Here is a 15518-nt window from a genome sequence, read left to right on the forward strand (position 1 = left end):
ACCTCCTTCTGTCCACATTGCCTCTTAAAGACCTTCCTCCCGATGACTGCCCAAGCTGAGCTCTGCTCTGCTCACTGGCCAGTGTGACTCAGCCTCGGGGACTGTAGATGGGTATTGGAAAGCCTCAGCAACTCAGTCTGGACAAAGAACCCAAGTAGGTTTCAGGAAAGCCCCGCATGCTGAGAAGAGCCAGCCCACCCAAGCCTTTGTTGGGAGAAGTAGCTCCAGAAATCCCCCGTGCCGACTAGGTGCAGGTAGGTGGGCACTCTGAACAGTGCTCATGCCGGGTGGGCCGAGCCGCCTGCATGCCCTCTCCACTGTCTATGGCTGGGTGGTGAGTGGCTGCCCTCCAGTGCCGTGCAGAGCCCAGAAGCCATTCCGAAGGATGGCCTAAGTTCATGGACAGGACCTGCCCTTGTGGAATGAGCAGGCAGAGCTTTTCAGTCCCTTTTCAAGATCTGCTTAGGCTCCTCACGAGCTCTTGCAGGTTTCCCAAGGTGCTAATTTCACTGAGTTTCAGAAAAGAATATTTATTCTATCTCCACCTAGAATGCAGTTTTTCTTATACCTGACTTTGTAAAAGAACAAGTTAGAAACCCAGCAGCTCTGCTGGCTCCAACTCCTTCCCTGGTCTCCTTCCTCTCCCAGGATGCCTGTGCCCGCCAGCACCTCTGCCCTCCCTGGGTGTGAGGTGCACATCAGGCCAAGGAATGTTTAGTAGATCCCCCAGGTGGGTGGCATAAGCCAAAAGCAGAACCTCTCTGCCAGAAGCAGCCCAGTTAATCTAGATGTGGTGGCTATGCCGACTGGCATTCAGATGCCCTGCTCCTGGGGCTCCTACAGCCGCTGCATTGGGAACAGTAGTGATCTTAATCAGCTAAGTCATTTCTGCATCTGGTTGTATCCTCCTGGAAGTTCTTAGAGAAATCCTGCCAAGAAAATTTCCCCTGGCAAGTCCTCGGGGTACACCTCCACGCTGCACTGTCAGCAAGTATCTGCCGAAACAAGTATTTTTGAATTTTTAGCTTTTCTGTAGCTGCAGTCTTTTTAAGTACTTCTTTCGACCTTCAAGTAACAATGGGCACTTGCTTTAAAGATTCTGACAGTCTTCCAAGTCTTTTCATGTTCCTAACCCACTAAATAAGCCGTCACTGTTCACTTGGCAGTCCACAGGCTTCCCCGAATCCCCCAGTTTGAAGTTCTGTGGCATGCCACCTCTCTGGAAGCCTTCTCCAGGTACAGCTGTGCTTCCTGTGTAATTATCTTCACTGTGGAGATCTCAAGTAAGAGCCTGTGCCCAACACCAAGATTAGGTAGATGTTACCATGTTATTTTGTTTGTCCTCAGACCTTTGTTTAAAATCAAGAAGTAATTTACAAAATCACTAAATCTTCCCCCAATTTCTTTTCCTCCTTTCCAAAAGGGACAACTTCCTTACATTTTTGACAACTGATTTCATATGTTTGTGCATCAGTGAACATTTTTGTCTCTTGTGCAAAACTCTGGAAAAAGAAAGAGTCCCTCGCCAATTAGGACAAGTAGTACTTAGCAGGGAATATAAATTCTGTTACACAATTAACTAAATCTTTGATTTCCTCTTGTGTTCCAGAGATGAATAAAATGTGATCAAGGTGTTTTAACATTTAGAGACTTGGAGATGGGCAGGGTGTATAGCAGCCTGGAAGGAAAGCGGTAACAGAAGATACCTTTGAGAAGCGCTTGGGAGTGTGGATAGAAGTTCTCCAGAGAAGCTCCCTCACCTGGTTCCTTGGGCATGGGGGTGCACACCTGTAATCCTGGTCACTCTGGTGGCTGAGATGGGAGGATAGCAAGTTCGAAACCAGCCCAGGCAACTTAGCAAGAACAAAAAAATAAAAAGGGAATGTAGCTCAGTGATAAAGCTTGCCTAGCATGCACAAGGCCCTGGCTTTAATTTCCAGTATCAGTTGTTTTTGTTTCTAACGGGAGATGGCTCCTTGGCTCTTGGTGATTGTGTCAATAGGTTTGGGGACTACTGAAAGTCTGTGCTAGTCCCTCCCTTCTTCTCATGTTAAAAGGCTGGGATGTCTGCTTTGTCCTTACTTTCTTTAAATTGTAGATTTGGGGGTTCTAATGCCATGTGCAGTGCCTAGGACCATGAGGTCTTTCTTAATCTTGGGTGATAACTTTGGGGATAGAGGTCACCCTTTGCCCAAGTACAACTAACCCTCCATGTCTACAAAGTCAGCGTTCGTGGATTTAACCCATCTCAGATTGAAAATGGTTGTTGGGGGGAACCTCCCAATATAAAACGCAGCACAATAATAAGAAATTGTACAGCTTTTAAGAAGTACAAGGTAACCGCTATTCGTGTGGCATGGATTGACAGAGATGGGGTAAAGTATGTGGGAGGACTTGGGGTTTATGCAGACGGTCCCCATTTTACACCAGGGCTTCGAGCCTCCGAGGGATGGTTCCTTGGAGGCCTTCCTGCCCTGGGCTTTCTTGTGGAGTGGAGCTGGCGGTCTCCCTCCAAAGCCCCACTCCTAAAGTGAAGTAGTGAGGTGAACACGGGATCCTGGGTTTCTTTTGAAGTGGGTGGAGGACCTGGGAGGTCCTGTGGTCCTTCTTTGTGACTTCCTGTATTTTTTTTTTTTTAACAGGATTGGGTCTTGGGGCTCAGCCTCAGTTTTACATGAGAACTATTAGGAATCCATAGCTCCCTGAGATGTGAATGATTGGAAAGTTGGAGTGTAGCTAGAGCTGGTCATGGTGATATATGGCGTTTTGTGTGTCTTGGTTGTAAGGAAGTTGGGGTGGGGCATGGCTAGGGCTGGCTGTGACAGTCTTGTCCTTTCTCCTGAGGCTGGAGAAGGGTCACCTTGCTGTGTGGACCCTCCTGTTGAATAGCAATACCCATGCTGAAAAGTTCTTTCTGCATTGCAAGGCCGTAGAAGAGCCCCCGGCCACACCGCTGCCCGGACCTTTGCCTTTTCTGTCAACCCCAGGAGGGACTCTCTCCTCCTGCAGCTCTGTGTGTGTAGGAAGTGGTTCAGATGACATGAATGGTACCATCTATTTCCTCTCTCCTCCCGTACAGTGAAATAAATGTGAGTGCCGTTTAGTGCGTCACCTCACTTCATACTGCATTTGCTAAGAAAGTGCGATTTTATTGAACATTAGGATTGAATTCTTAACTGAGTAATCAATTCCAGTAGTAAGTTAAAATGACCTTCTATTAATGGACAACTGCAACCGTTCATCAGACTTACAGTAGATTAACGGTTGTCAGCATTTATGCTAATAGCACTGAGAAACCATGGGCTTATGAATTGTGCTCCATAATTCTGCATTTCTCAAAACAGTTGGTAATACTTTTTGCTTGAAGGTATTGATTGTTTGGTCCCTTGGCTTGCCACTTGGAGATGTAAAGAAAGCTAAATGACATTTTCCTGGCGATGACACAACCTGGCCTTCTGGTCTTGCCCTCCTGGCTTCATGTCACAGTAGACGGAAAGAGTCCATTTTTTCTGGGGCTCTACTGGTTGATTTGATCTGGTGTGCGACTGCAGCAAGACAAATAGTATTTTTAATGAAACCATTTAATAACCTCGGTAGCGTAGAGTCGAAAGCATTGGAAGATGCAATTAAAGGCTGGCTAAGATGTAAACAACACCCTTGCTTCAGCCTCACTGATTTGATTCATTTTGCTTTCAGGGTTTCACCACCTTAAATGGTTTTGAGCCAATGAAGCTGTATCCCCTTAAGAAGACGGACAGCCCGTCGCGTGAACTGTAGAATTTGCAGACAGATTTATATTGGTGAGTTATTGTAAAACATCTCCAGGTAAAAGTTCAGTTTTCTAACACCCCCTTTGGAACGTGTTTTCAATTAGTTGATGACTATGGATCGCGGCAGCCTCTGGATGTATCACCGGGATGTCTAATAGCAGGATCGTATTGATTGTCTTTCAATTAATTGCATCTGGTATTTTCATTTATCAAAAGCAAAATACATGTAATTAACTCTGAAGCAGTACAGTTCAGCGTAAAGTGATTGCTGCTGCTGCTGCTGCTGCTATAGAGATAAGTCAACGGAAATTATACTACAAGGGAACTCAAGTCAGGGTGGAAATAGTGGTAGGACTTCTTGATGTATTAATTAAAAAGAGTAAAAATGAATTAGGGAGATGGTTTCATGCCACCCCAGCCCCTTGTAAAACAGTTAAATGGACATTTTATAAAGAAAGCAGCTTGCTGGTGAGGGCAACTCGCGGATCAGCTTAGATGTTCAGACTTGCTAACCTCTGGGCTGTCTTAACACAGGATGTTTTTTCTGGGGGAGTTGATTGGGAATTTGGGTATAGGCAAGAGAGAGCATTCAATTCTGCCCACACTCTTTTGGAGTGTGGTAGAGAGAATATTGATTAATAACAGATCAGACTGCGCCTGCTGCAAGCTTTGGGGTTTGGCGTTTAGTTTTAACATGCCTTCAACCATTCACACAAGATGTGGGTCTTACTCAAGATCTCCAAGTGGCAACATCTTTTTTTTTCTCCCCTTCTCCTACCTTTTTAAAAAGCCCTCTTCTATCCTTGAATGAACAGTGTCATTCAAAAGCAAGAAAAGTCTAAGCCAGTTTACTTGGTGTCCAACAGGAGAACGCTGGAGCTGGCCAGGAGGAGGGTCTGGCCTCCTGAGTTGGTGGAGGCCGTTAGCAACTTGAAGTCCCGTGTGGTGGGATGAGCCGCTGGGGGGCTGAGCTGTCGGGTTGAGCACAGCAGACAGTGGGTCGGGACTGGGAAGGTCTTGCCAGCTGTCTTCCTCATTGTCAAGTGGTAGAGACGGGTGGAGGGCAAGGCCACTGCCCCCAACCTACGCCTACAGATGGGCCAGCAGGACGATGACCTTGAGCAGGTAGCCTGGCCTCCTCTGGTCATGTGATGGAACCTTTCTTTGTCAGTTGAGTAGGTGGGCCAAGATGGTCCCCAGGATTTAATTTGACCTGGAGACTCGAGTCCTTCCCCAGGAATGCTTAGACGAGGTTTGCAGGGCAAAAGCCATCACAGCAGAGGTGGCCCTCACGTCCAGGTACTTTCCAGAGGGAGCCCTTAGGCATCTTAGAACAACGAAGGGTTGTTGGGCCTCTCCAGGGATGGTGTCGCCATCCAGTTTGCCGTTCAAGGCCAACGTGTGCCTTTTCCTCTGGCTCGCGTTATCCCTCGTAGCACCTTCCCGGCATTTCCAGGCAGAGAGAGGCACAATCCTCTGGGTTGGCGTGCCTGAATTCCTGTGCCCAGTGCTGGGGCTGGAGGTGTGGCGGGCAGGTCTGCTGAGGGGACCAGGCCGTGGGCCAGCACCGGCAGTGGCTGACTCCTGCCTGCGATCACCCGGGTGTGCCCCCCTGGAGAGCCAGCACTGCCGAGGAACTTCCTGGAGTCCATGGGTACTCGGGCTGGGGCTGTGAACCCATTTCGCCTAAAGATAAGGATGCAGAAAAGGACAAAATGTACTTTTAAAATACATGTGTGAGTGATGGCATCCTCATTTGACTCAAGTTGGAGCCACTTCACGACCCTGCTTGGCACTGGTCCCCATCTCGGAGGAAAAGAATTATTCTACCAATGCACCCAGTATCAGAACGGGGTCCCAACATTCGTTAGCACATGCTTCTTGAGCCCGAGTGTGCCTCGACACAGCCTGTGCAGTGCTTACAAGCAACCTGGGTTCTGGCATACTTCTGAATAAGCTTTTTGTTGTTGCTATCCCCACCCCCCCATGTTGGGGATGGAATCCACGGCCTTGCCCAAGCTGGGCAAGCACTCTCTGCTGATATACACCCCAGCCCTTTTTGTTTTGAGACTGCATCTTCCTAAGTTGCCCAGGCTGCCTTGAACTTGCTGATCCTCCTGCCTCAGCCTCCCAACTTGCTGGGATTCCAGGGATGCCTGACCTGACTGAGTTTTGGATGGCCCTTTGGACAAGCAGTCATGGAGCTGGCCCTCATTGGAGCTTGGCCACTGTGCTGAGATGGTGCCTTGTGATCTCCAAAGTCTGCACACAGGTTGCCTTGCTGCCCCCCGCACCAGGGTTGACCTTCTCCCCTGACTGCACTTGCAAACCCCTCAGAATGATGTTCTCACGTCTCCAGGAAGCCTGAGTGTGCTCTACACCATGGCATCATGCCCAGTAGGATGTACCCCGCTCTGCGGGCAGCCACTCCCTCCACCTACCTATAGTCGAAGTACAGCAACACCTCGGCTGCCAAATTGTCTCCTAAAGGACCACATGACAATTTCAACTCCTTTGTTGAGATCCCTGATGGAGACCCAGAAGGAGGCCGATGAAAACATGCACAACTCCATCAAAGTCAGGAATTCAGAATGGCAAACATGCGAGGCACTAGAACCATTTTTATGTCATTTTTGTCATTCTTGGTAGTTTTGAGCATGTCCTAATTTAATAGCATTAGATTTCTGTTGTACCAGGCTTCATATTTTGGTTTGTGGCCTTTTATGAAAACTTTCATCAAGCAGGTCAGCTTTCTCGTCCCAAGGAAGGCTCATCTTGTGATTTATAATGAAGGGCAACGTGCTGGATGCAGACCTGTCACATTGTGTCCTCTTTAACTGCTGTTCTCTCTGCAGTCGGTGGTGCAGTGAAGACCCAGTGTGCCCTGTAGCTTGCTGGCTACTGGGGAACGGGAGTTAACTTTCTCATCACTTCGCCTGTGTTGTGGTTTCTCTTATGCTGTTGTCATTAAGCTGTGCTCTGTGCAGCCATCTAGTTATCTTGTAATTTTAACTCGAGTGTCAGAAAAAGAAGCCCCTTTGGCTGAACCTCTGTGAGTGAGTGAAGGCAAGTCACAGCCCTTTGCCTTTATGTCAAGTGATGGTGGGCTGATGCTGGCTGTGGTTTCGCAAACGCACAACGTGACGGTGCGTCTGGCGGCCTGTGCACACTGAGGGCTCTGAGAGATTGCAATAATGATGTGGAAGCTTGACCTGCCTAACAAGGACCCTGGAGGTGGCAATCTGAGGGTCACTCGGGGTGTGGTGGTGGGAGACCTTGCCCTGCCTTGTCAGGGACCCAGGCTGTACTGACCGTCTGAAGCGGGAGCTCTGCAGTGCCAGCCAAGGTCTTCTCCCTAGTCAGGATCTCTGACCCGTTTCTGGCAGAACAGACATGATAAAATGGAAGGCAAAGTACAACACTCTCTCATTCCAGACACAGTACCTAAACCTCAGGACCTGGTGGCGTGGACTGTGCAGCCGTGTGGTGTCTGGCCATGGGCACTATGGTCCCAGTGTTGCAGCCTCCCAGGGCCTTCTCAATGTCAGCCAGTATGTCCACCTGGGGGTGAGTGATCCTGCTCCAATGTTTAGGCCAGAGGCACAAGTGCCTATGTTGGAAATCATAGGTCCGAGGATGGTCCTGGGGCCTTTCACCTCTGGAGACTGTCAAGATGAGAAGCAGTCAGCAGGCTGAGGCAGAGCCCGCAGCCATGCTGCAGAGCCCTGGCCACCCTGGCCTGCCCTCTCTGAGGAGCAAAGGGTCCCTTTGAAATTCTGGGTCTTGTTTGGATGGATTTTACTCCTAGGCCTGCAGGATGTGGGTTGTGCCTCAGTCTGAGCACTCCGTTGCCATTCTCAGCCCCCTCATACATGGAAGGTGTGGCTGCAGCCTGCCTTCCTCCTGAGACTCTGAGTCCTAGCATTGCTTCCTGAGTACACTAGAGCCACCGTCAGTCCAACCCCCCTTTATTCTCCAGGTCTGGTGGATCAGCCCTGGCTGCTCCCGGTGGGCTTGATCTTCTGCTCCGTTTATAGAGGACACCCACCCACCCCGGCTGCTGGTTCCAACCAAAGTCAGGAGGAGCAGAGTGAAACAGAAGGTCTCAATTTTCACTGTCACCCTTGCAGCCGAAGCCTACCTGTGCTTTCTGAGGTTCCCTGCTAGGGCCCTCCTTGCGACAGGTGGCTCTGAGCAGTGCTTCAGGAAGGGTGGCAAGCCCGCTGGCCTCTGGCTCCTTGGGGGACTTCGTGCACATCACTGTCAAGCACCCGATTTGGATGCCATGCCGGAAAGTGTGGGTGTGTGGCCCATCCTCCCCAGGTCTTTGGCACCTGGGCTAAGATCCCCATTTCCTGTGAGAGGAGCTAGGTGCTCAGATCCTCCTCTCAGTACCTGGGACCTTCCTGTACACCTGGGATTCAGGTGTTGCCTGTGTACCCCCAAACCCTGGTTCCTCCTGCTCCCCTGCCTGGTGGGAGCCTACAGAAACACTGAGGTGATGTGACTTGCTATGTCAACAATATCAAGGACCAACTTCCCTGGTCTAGATGTGCTTGGAAGTTTCTTTCTCGAGTGTCTGGCATTGGTCGCCACCCCAAGCTTGGAGAATAGTGTCGGTCATACAAAGTGGGGACGACTGTAGACTGCTTCTGCCCCTGACGTTGTGGCTGTGGCTAGGGCTCCCTGCACAGCAGGCCCTCTGAGCTCCTGCCCCAGCGCTGGTCTTCCCACTGCACCCAGGAACCACGACCCCGTCCTGTGGGACAACCAGAGGACCACGTCAGTGACCAAGCACGGGCCTTGGGTCTCTGAGGCTCGGCGTGAGCCTGCTGGAGCAGGGGAGAGTGGGAATACATGGGTGCAGCAGGGTGAGGGTCCTACTGTGTTGAAAGAGAGTTTTGTGTTTAGGGTGAAATTGAAGTTGAGGAGGTTTAGGGTGCACATGTTGGTGTGTAAATGAGGAGGCAGGGAAATGAGCTTTCTTGTTAAAAAATGCTGGAGCTGGAGTCAAGTTCCTGGGTGTGATGATTAATGGCAGAGGAAAGGGATTTGTCTTTCCGCAGGCATTTTTGTGTAGTGGTTGTGTGTTACCATTCCTGGTTTTATGACTGCTCATAGAGTGCGGAAGACCAGTAGCATCTTCTGTTTTAAGCATGGCCTTGTTTTTAGGCAGTCCTAGTTGGTTTTTCGTGTGTGTGTGTGTGGGGGGGTGTGTGTGGGTGGGTGGGAGCGTCCGTCACCTCACTGAAATTCCAGGGATTTGCCCAGGTTCAAGTGTAAAGGGTGTAACTTTGAGCTTGCAGCAACTCGTGAGTTGCTGCAAGCTCAAGGTAATCCAGACAGTGCTAGAAAGAGGATTTGGCCTCAACCAACCCACATGATAGGAAAGTACCCAGGTACTTTCAGAATTTGTCACAGTGACATTTCTACTCCTAATTTCAGTATTGCTTGAAGAGCAAAAACCTGAGTATATTTTCCCAACTAACATTCTAGGAAAGGGCCCTCGTAGAAAGTGGGTCCCCAGCCTGGTGTTTTTATCTGGTGCAGAAAGATGGGTGCTGCTGCCTGTTTCCTCCTTCTCTGGCATCCACCTGACACCAATAGAACAGGTTTGCTTTATTTATTGATTGATTTTCATTTATTTTTGGCAAACTTGGCAACTCCCACCTGGCCCCAAGCTGTTACAAATAAAGTCTTGGTTAACTGAACTCTTTTGCAATTCATTCTTTCCATGTAGCAATTAAGATAATTCCCCCAGTTAAGGATAAATAGCAGGTTTTAAAAGAAAATACTGCCTAATTCACTGGTTTCTGTGTGTGGGAACATGGGTGATCCACGAGAACCTCTTCCTCAAGCGGACTCCCATGTAAGGAGTAAAGTGGGACGTTCTTCTGTATTTATCCTGAGAAACGGCCCAAACAGTGACATTTATACATATTTCATAATGTGGTTTCTTTAGGCACGCGGCGCAAACAAATCAATTTCTCAGCGGTACACTATTTAAAAGAAACAGAAACAACCTGTGGGGTAAGTTGCAGAGGCTGTTAAAATTAATTATATATGGCAAAAAGATAGAACATTAGGGAAAAAATGTTAATGTGCAAGGATAAAAAAACATAACCCGTGAACAAATAGCAGTTCAGCGCATCCGACTACAGTGCTAAATTTCCATTTCTCTATCCATGTACTCGGTAACTGGCTCCCACACAGGACCCTCCCCTTCGTCCATTCTTGGGCTGGTGAATCCGGTGTCCCTGTGGACTTCCAGCTGGATTGCTTGGAGAGGGCCTGGACTTCTCAGAACTGCGTTTTGCTGTCTTTCGACATAGTTTTGTAGAAAACGAGACTGGTGGTGAGGCATCTGGTCCTGTCACTGGTAACGACACCTGTTCTACCTGTGGTTGCCTTCCCTCTTCCATTCAGCCATAGGGCCTTTAACTCGATGGAAACCATCCTACATGGGGCAGACCCCGTAGCTCCTTGAGAATTGAGCTGGAGCTGGCAGCCCGCTGATGGCTTCCTCTGGGACCTGGGAGGCAGGTCTATAGGACTGGGCCTTAGGCAGGGTCCCAGAGCCGGGGACGGGTGCCTCTCTCCCAGGGAGAGGCTTGGGCCAAGGGCTCGCTCACGGTGATGGTGTCCTGCCCCTGCCCCGTGCTGACTGAAAGCGGTTCATTTCCACAACATGGGCCTCCCAGAATACAGGATTAGATGGGCGGAGAAGAGACGGGGGTCTCTGTCCTGGGAGACCTCGACTCCAGTGCTCCTGGACACTTGGCTTCCTCTCTGTCTCTGGCTGCATCAGGAACCCCGGGATTGGCCTCTCCGTGCATCCTGCGATCTCTGCCTGGGCGCCCTCACCCGCCTCACTTGCTCAGGTCCTTGCTCATGTGCCCTGAGTGCAGGAAAGTGGCCTCATGTCCCATGAGAGCCTATAGCTGGATTTTGTTCTGTTTGACTGGGTTCTCCTGAGCTTCAGGTGAGATGAATGGATTAGGGGGTAGAGTTCTGGTATCGTAGAACCTTCTAGAGTGATTTTTGCAAGCCCTCCAAGGCAGACTTGTGTCCGTTGCACTTTTGATCTCCATAATTTTCTGTTGGGGGACCTAAACAGTGCAGGTGCCCCCGAGTATTTTTTGAAGGAGTAAATCTGGGCTGCAGTGCTGTGGAGTGGGCTGGGTGCAGGCAGGAGCCCATCCCAGCCTCTGTCGGGAGGGCTGCCTTGCTCTGTGGTAGCCTGGAGTGTTTTCCACAGACAGAAGGCAAACCAGCACGCGGTACTACCTGTCCAGGGGAGTGTACATGTTCCGAAATAACAAAGCCGTGTTCTGGAGCCTTCCTCCACGGGAAGGCAAAGGCATGTGCCTGGCTCTCCTACGCGCAGGTGGAGTGGGGAATCTGAGCCCTGTGTGGCGAGGGCACCTGGTCATCATCTGGGGTTGCCGCGCCTGTGCCAGCCATGTAGGTGAGGGAGCGGTCAGTTGCACTGGTACATCAAGCTGTGACCATAAGGACAGCACAAAGGTCCAACTGGTTCCCCAAGTCCCAAAGCCCCAGATCCATTGGCACCAATGCTTAGGTGGCCTGTGATTCAAATTCCATCCGTGGGTCCAGCTCAGCAGCTGCTTGCCTCCAGAGGCCCGGCAGCTGGTGCTGCTGTGCGTGTAACTGATAGTCCCAGCCCCTCACTCGGATGCGTATACAGTGCTCCAGCTTCTCATAATTCAATTGCCACTCGCTGCCGCTCCCTAATTACAGCAGAAGATGACCTCTAAACCACGACGCTGGGCTGCAGCTTCCTCCAGGAAGGAGCATCCATATTGATTTGTGCTCTGATCTGCCACAGGCGTAAGGGCAGCATTGCAAGGCCTGTTCAAGGCCGGAAAGGAAAGACTTCTGTGCTCCTGTTGGAACGGAGCAGATTGATGCTGCGGTAGCCGTGGCCAGGAAGCGGCTTGGCTCCTCTTCATGGCATTGCTCATGACAGTGGCTCCCATCAGTAGCCCCATGGCTTTGGCTCCTTCTGTGTTCGCATGGGAACAGTGGCCATCATAATGCCCAGGGCTTGACGGCGGACAGAGCAGAATCCTGATGGCATGACCACGAGATGCTCTTGCCACTGGACCCTGGCTGCTTCTGATGCCACTGACCTCGGAAAACAACCTTTCTGTGCCACAGGATGGGGTTAATGACGGTGTGTAACCTGAGTTGTGCCCATTCAACATACTGGAAAGGGCTTAGCAAGGCCCTGGTTTGCCGTGTGCACGGAGGAATGGCTGCAGCATCAATGCTGACAGCGCAGGCTCTGCATGGGGCCCATCCCAAGCTGGCAGGAAGGAAGGGTGCCTTTCATCAGGGCAGCACCGTGGTCTGTGTTAGCATGAGCGGTTAGTAGATGTGACAAAGGAGAGCTCTCATCTGCCTTCCCCAGCTTCACCTACCTTTGGTGGTTCTGAAGGTTCCATTTTCCTTCTGGGACTGGGATGTACCCACTTCCTACCAGCCTGGTGCTGATGGCTTTTCACCAAGCAGGAAGCCTTTCCCCAATGTCCTGTGTTGGATCCCAGTTCTCACCTACTTTGGGAAGGAAATACTGTGGAAGCCCAGCAAAGGTGAAGTGCTGGTGCCAGGCGGCTGTGCCCAAATCACCTGTTCTGTACCCAGGTGTGTGCATTTGACTGGACCCTACCTGTCTAATAACGGGCCTCCTTCCCACTCTCCTGCTGATGCACCAAGATCTTCACAGTTGCCCAAGCATTGTCAGCAGAGGACCTGTGAGAACGGGCAGGGCTTAGAGCCACCAAGGACCACAGCCTCACCCAGTCCTGCTTACCCACCAAAGCGCCCAGTTCCAGGAACCATCAGCACTTGAGTCTGGGGACTGTGTCCACCTGGTGCTGTGAGGGACACCTTCAGACCACAGCAGGCCTGGGACCCACATCCCTCCCGTCTCTGTCCATCCAGGGAGAGGAGAGGACATGGGGCTTTATCCCTAGAGCCACGGCAGAAGCTGGTGAACGCGACCACTTCACGTGAAAGGCTGTTAGATTCAGGTCACTGGGTTTGGACTGCTGCATTTTATGGCAAAGTCTAAAAATGCAGATTTGTAACAACCAATGTTAATGAATTCAGACTGTTTGAATCTCACACTGAATAATGGCTGGAATTATCAGAGCCCACAGCTTTTGAGATCCAGGACCCTGTAGTCTTTTCTCGATGAAATTGATAGAATGATGTAATATCACATTACTTTTATTAACAGTCCTAGCCGTAAAAGAAACATAACCCATTAAGAAAGGAGAATTTAGTAAAAATAGTAATAACAAGACAATTTTGGAGTGCATAATATATTCAGTAAATTTCAAAATGCGGCATCTCGTTTAAAATGCAATGTTGTGCCCATAGATATTGAATGCGATACCTTTGTACCCTAGGGCTTCCTCTTTTCTACATTAAAAAGATTCTATTTAAATGCAGATTTTGATTTGCAATCTAGGAAGAGAATTCTGCAAGAATGGGGAGAAGGACAATTCTGCATCTATTAACTGAATTTTGGTTTTGCCTGTTATTCTTGCTCGTATTCCTCTTGCCCTTATCTCCTTTACCCCTCTCCCCAGGGCCATTGCTAGACACCCAAGTAAGAACAATGCCTAAAGTTTCAGAATAATGTCCTCGCTCTGTCTGTCCGCCTTACAGCCACCCCCCAACCCACCCAAATCGAACAAACACAAAAGGCCTCCAGAATTTTCACATGGTGGAAGCTCAAGAATTCTTAATTTAAATTGAGTTAATTGCCATGGTAGGGGATGGGCAAGTATCCTAGAGCCCTGTTTAAGTATGTTGTGGTATTTAAGCTGATTTAATTTTAAAATGTATTGCCTTTTTTTTAATTTCTTTTTTGCGCGAGTACTCCTTTACTTACCCTAGACCACCCCCTGCTTTTACTGTCTAACTTACCTAGAAAGCGGGAGGAATAGCCCTTATTGCTGGGTACAGATGTTTGGAAAATGTTAGGACTTCCCTTTGCAGAGCAGAAGTGACTTGTTTGATGTTGAACTTCGGTTACTAAAGAAATGTATATATAGCTTTTGACATTCTACTCTTAGAATTAATTAGGTGTCTAATCATGATAAATACCATTTTCTTTTGCTGTTGTCTGCAGTTCATACTGAACCTCCTGCTATATACACTTGTCAGTTTCAAACTGAGCGTTATGTTTGGGCTTTTATGATCTGTCAAGGGAGAATGGAAGTAAATTCTTTATAATATGCTAATTGATCTATTTGGGAATTTTTAGAAATAGACAACATCTGTGCATGCCAGTAACACAGTTAATAGCTTCCATTCTTCAGCACAGGAAGGCTCGTAGCATTTTTGTGTGATCTCGGTGAGAGATCTGCTGTTGCACACATGGGGCGGGGGTTGCCCTGTGGAATTTGGGGTCCTGTAGGAATGGGCCTGAGACAGTGTGGCATCTGTATTTCAGATGCATGTGGTTCGAGTGTGCTAGGACTGTTGGTTCTGGGAAGAGCCCAGCTTGACCAATCCTGGTTGGGTGCCCACCCCACCCTGGCCCAGCTGAGTGACTGTGGACCTGGGCAGTCCTAGGGATCTTTCTGCCACCTTCCCTGGTAGCAGAGTACCTTTGTGCTCTCCTTCAAGCCAGGGCTTTTTGGCCAGTCGAGCTTGGCCTTTGCACACATCTGTAGAGGCCTCCTTATGAGGGCTCCTTTCCCTGTTGAGGGTGAGGAACCTGCCCTTTTAAAAAGGAGTGTCTTCCAGAGGATGGCCGGGCTGCTGCAGCCCAGCAAGCCTGGGGAAAGCTGAGGGTCGGGGTTCAGGGCTCATGTCCCTGGCCATCCCTGACCAGGAAAGCAGAGTTGAAGAAGCCCAAAGCAGTCTAGCCGCTGACGTCGGAAAGGAAGCCTTGTGAACTGAGTGTTCAGTGTGTTGAGCACTAAACAAGGCCTCCCGCCTCGTGTATGGGGGGACAGCCCTGCAAGGCTAGGTTTTCTTTTATTCCTGTTAACTTAATGGATAAGGAAGGCTCATCGACTTCTTGGCATTTGGCAGGAGCCGAGGTGGGATTTAAATGGAACTGGGTTTGGGCTGCATGCCCACGTGGTCCCCTCCACCAAAAGCGTGGATGTTGGGTGAGAGATGGGATTGGATGCGTATGACCACACATTGGTTGCTGGTTTTTCTCTACCTATCCCTGTAGAACACCTTTGTCTATAATTTTTTATAATCTTTTTTGGCCAAAAGTTAGTAACCAGAGGGCCTGGTGAGACACGGGTCGCCAGTGCCTCTGACCTATGCATTTCTGCCTAAATTCCTATGGTGCTCGTCAAGCACCAAGTGCAAACTCCTGCACACATCCGCACACATGCACCTGCTCAGAACCCACAGACACACATGTGTGCACACCTGCACATATAAACAGGTATTACACAAAACAGCTACACCTTCTTACACACCTGGGACACAGGAGTTGGTTAGGACCCTGCCCGTGGTGTGCATACCCCAGGGGACTTGCTGAACAGAGCGAAGGGCTCCTCTTACCCACACTGCCCGAGCGGCTGGCCCCTGTTTCCATGGTAGAGAACTACAGACTTGCACAAATAGTCATTCGTCTTAACCACTCACTGGAATGTTTATGGAAATGGTGTTGGGCAGTAATTAGACTGGGCCACGTCTTTCTTTTCTCCCAGGTTGATGAGTAGGAGCAGTTTAATTTGAGGCCAG

The 15518-nt window shown here is 49.7% G+C and overlaps 1 protein-coding gene across 4 annotated transcripts in view; it reads left to right on the top strand.

Moving 5' to 3' along the window:
* Positions 1–15518, top strand: part of Ctbp2 (C-terminal binding protein 2) — a 130572-nt gene that overhangs the window by 39300 nt on the left and 75754 nt on the right. For all 4 annotated transcript variants that reach the window (XM_078024523.1, XM_078024534.1, XM_078024528.1 and 1 more), the window contains one exon: positions 3697–3800. The gene's annotated coding sequence lies outside the window, so the exon portion shown is untranslated. The remainder of the gene's footprint in view (positions 1–3696; positions 3801–15518) is intronic.

This window comes from Ictidomys tridecemlineatus, chromosome 1, assembly GCF_052094955.1.
Source record: "Ictidomys tridecemlineatus isolate mIctTri1 chromosome 1, mIctTri1.hap1, whole genome shotgun sequence".
In the NCBI taxonomy this organism is placed as follows: Eukaryota; Metazoa; Chordata; class Mammalia; order Rodentia; family Sciuridae; genus Ictidomys; species Ictidomys tridecemlineatus.